This window comes from Leptidea sinapis, chromosome 2 (assembly GCF_905404315.1).
Source record: "Leptidea sinapis chromosome 2, ilLepSina1.1, whole genome shotgun sequence".
Taxonomy (NCBI): Eukaryota; Metazoa; Arthropoda; class Insecta; order Lepidoptera; family Pieridae; genus Leptidea; species Leptidea sinapis.
This window is the reverse complement of record NC_066266.1, coordinates 23,100,964-23,105,409: the sequence shown is the minus strand read 5'-3', so window position 1 is coordinate 23,105,409 and position 4,446 is coordinate 23,100,964.

Genomic DNA, 4,446 nt, shown 5'->3' with positions numbered 1-4,446 from the left:
GCAGCGGGCCCCCATATTGAAGGATTGGCGAATAGGCTTAGTTCTGCAACATATGCGGTTAAGAAAATTAGACGGTTATCTGACATAGATACGGCGAGATTAGTATACTTTAGTTATTTTCATAGTATTATGTCCTATGGTATATTGTTATGGGACAGTGCGGCCGATATTAATACTATCTTTGTGCTGCAGAAGAGGGCTATTCGCGCGATTTATAACCTAGGTCCTAAAGAATCATTATAACAAAAATTTAAAGAAATAAATATTTTGACTGTTGCTTCTCAATACATTTTTGATAATGTTCTGTATGTCCATAAGCACATTGAGGAATTTTCTAGAAACTGTGACATTCATAATGTTAACACGAGGAATAAACATAAACTTCTTATGCCTACTACTCGGTTGGGTAGAGTTAGTAAGTCTTTTTTTGTTGGGCGATTTATATGCTTCTACAATATGATCCCAGAAAATGTACAAAACAAATGTGTTACGAAATTTAAAAGAATTGTTAAGAAACGTTTGTGTGGGAAAGGTTATTATAGCATAAACAATTTTCTTAATGACACCACGGTCTGGATATAAAGCGAACACCCTCAGGCTCTTTAATTATAAATGTTTATTGTACGATATTACATTGAAATCCATATTTTATATTAAAAAAGCCCGCTGAGTTTCTTGCGCCCATTCTTCTCAGGTCTGACGCAGTCTCTTTTCAATAGGTGGTAGTTTTTGACGTTCAATAAGTGATTTTAAATCCTATTTTGAATAAAAATATTTGAATTTGAATATGTATTTTAAACGATGGCAAATTTATTACTTTCAATAACCCAGGGTGAAATACTTCAGCCATTGATGTTTGTTTCATTAGTGCTGGCCTCTCATTTCTATGCGATTGGTATATCCATGATGATACTATGGGAAGTTAACATTATCATCCAACAATAACAGAGATCTCAATTTGTATTGATAAATTTCACATAAATTCTCCAGTAGATAGAAGACTATCTCAGAACAGAAAAAGATAGGATGGAATAATTTATGTAACTCTTATAATAGAACTACTCCAATAAGTAAGATTTGGAATCTCATCAAAATGTTCAAAGGTGTAAGAGTAGGCATTAAATAGACATAGACATAGACATATTTTATTTCACATCATCATCACACAATTTAATTTACAAAGTTTTATTATACACCTTAAAGTAAAACATAACAATATCGCTTAAAGTTAAATAATATTTGTGAACATAATTATATATTTTACAATAGAATCGATAATGATGCGAAAATGGACACCGCTCAGCGTATGCTGTAGCAAATGCTACAGCGCTGGTTTTCAGCGTAGCCCATTACGAGACAAACTCGCGCTGTGGTTTAGAAACGTTTTAAAATTTTTAATTACTTACAGCATAACACATACTTACTTAAAACTGAAAACCTACCCAAATACCTTATACGTAGAAAAACCAACATTAAAGAATAAAGAAAGACAAAAATTACCAATATAAAAGATACAAAATATGCAAAACTTGATAAAAAAAATATAGTACACAACAAAAAATACAAACACTGCGATTACAATATAAAATTAAAATAAAATAAAATAAAGCCAGTTCAGAAAATATATATATTATATATTATATAATATATATATTCAGTTTACCTAAGATAAATCATATGGAGATGAGTTTATTTCTCCACTTCTAGAGTACTTATCCAATAAAAGACATTTAACTGAGACTAATGACTTAGATAATTTATATAAATTAAACAATGATGATAAACATTCAATTTCACATTTAACGATCGACCCATCCAAAAGCAGTGTAATGATTTTTGGACATGATAACCCAGTTTATAATATTTTTATAATGGACGAATTATTAACAGAGTAAATTCAAAGAAATTTTTGGGCATAACAATAGACAGAAAACTAACCATTTGAAGGACATATAAAAGCCATATAAAAAGTGCACTTAAGGGATTAAATGTTATGAAATGTATTGCTGGTATATCCTGGGGAGCAGATCCCAAAAAACTTTCAATTTTGTACAAATCTAGTGTCATGACAGGAGTCACTTGACTGTAGCTCACCTGCACAGCAGGCATGCAAATAAATTAGATATTTTACAGAACAGAGCTCTGAGAATGGTATCTGGTGCAATGTGTTCAACTCCCATAAGGGCCATGGAAGTTGAAACAAAAATAATGCCTTTAATTTTGAGGCGGCTTTTGTTTGCAGAGAGATACTGTCTCAAAGTAATATACTCCAGAACTGCCCAACATACCTCTAGAAATAGATATGAAATTTTGTAAAATAAGAAAACAATCACAATGGCCATTGTTACTCCTTTTCTTACCAGTGTATTTTTCAACCCTTAAGACAAATGAAAAACACAATAAACAACAATTTAGATATGCTACAATTTTTAAGTAATAATAAAACATTCTATGTTATGTATACTAATGGAAGTAAAGGGAGTGACTATGTACATTCTGCTCTATATGATCCACAAACCAAAAAATTGTAAAAATTTTGTTCTACATCAATCATGCTAAATTTTTACAGCAGAATCATATGCAGTTTATCAGGCATTAATAAGAATACGCGAAATTCACAACTTTAAGAACTTTTTAATAGTAACAGATTCTTTAAGCTTAATAAACTTTTTAACGGTTTAACTAATCTTACAGTTAATTTTAAATCTACCTATATCCTCTTTTTTTTATAAAAGAAATAATATATAAAAAACACCTTGAGCATATTCAAGTGGTCTTCCTATGGATGCCATCACATAATGGTATAACAAACAGGTAACAAATTGGCTGATAAGACTGCATATGAAGGTATTAATTCAGTTGATGTTAAAAATGTTATAGAGATTCCTATGACCAATTGTCTCCAACATATTGACCAAGATATACAAAAGTTATTGTTAGACATGTGGAAGAAAGACCAAGATAATAAAGGAAAATGGTATGGCCGCATACAAGAAAACATACCTTTCAGACCCTGGTACAATCAATTGAAGGATTGAAACAGAGATTTTATTACCACGATAAATAGATTGCGTTTTGGCCATAATACTGCACCGTCACACCTTGCAAGATTGGGTATTGTTGAGAATAAAATTTGCCCACATTGCAATTCAAATAAAGGAACTATGGACCACCTTATTTTCGACTGCCAAACATTTCTGATTGACAGACTTGTGCTGGCTAGTGAAATCTGTGACTCCAAAATTTTATGTGATTCTTCATCCCGCTCGCCTCCACTTGATCAGTTATTAAGAGAAAAAAGAAGTTAAAGAAACCATTATATAAATATATTAAGAATACAATTCTAACAATATAAAATAAAGTGAAGTGATAAGTGAACTGTGAAATGAAAAGTATACATATATAGATAATAAAAAAAGACTCGACTTAAAGATCTTAGTTACCAGGCCATAAAATCCAAAAAAAAAAAGGATCTCAAGTCGGTTTAAATTTTTTTGTACCTTGAAATTATTGAAATACCTACCTGAAAAGTAGTATGTCGTGTACATGATATTTTATTTTAATCACAGACTCCTATGTTCAAATAGTTTCCTGTTGTGATGTTTGTAAATTTCTTGGAGCGATCTCATATTTTCATTTTCACCATTCCTGTACTTAAATGAGTTCATAAGTTATCGATTTTTCCCTCAACCAGCGCAGTTGAGCTCGTTGAGTAAAAGTGTTCTGTGAGTTGAGGCTGCCTGTTAAACAGAATGTGATAAGGTGTTTTCCTGTCTTATTTTTGATTTGAAAAAAATTAAATATTACTGCCCTAAAATAGATTTAAGTTGAAGATTGTCATCAAATATAACAGCAGATATATTAATTTACCAGGACTATTTGTGTGTGACTTACACCATCAAAATGGATACTCACAAATACATCAAACAGGAAGACATGGAACAGGATATATAAGGTAATTTCCAGATCATTTCAATATTTCTCTTGTTTTAGTCATCATTAACAAAATCCAGACAATTTTTTTAATTGTAATAAATTTTATTCTGCATCTGCCATGAAACAGTTTGGGTTTTTCAAGAATTCCGAGGGGCAGTGCATTGTAATCGGCAGGGCTTATATAATACCATCACCAGAATGTTCTGCTTGTCTCGTCCCTTCTTGTCACAAATATAACTATCGAATATATAAAATTCTTGTTTCCTGGTGTTTGTTACCAAAATCCTATGAAAGGTCTGCACCAATTCGTATGAAATTTTGTGTGCATTGGGTCTGAGCATTGGTCCACATCTATTTTCCATACCCCTACATGATAAGGGTAACACACCCTTACTGTATATGTATATATAATTATATGTATCCTTGTCTTTGCAATCATTTTCACAAATTATTAAATTAAAATAAATGGTGTCTTTCCCAAAAAATTGTTAAATTGTAATCAAATATAAT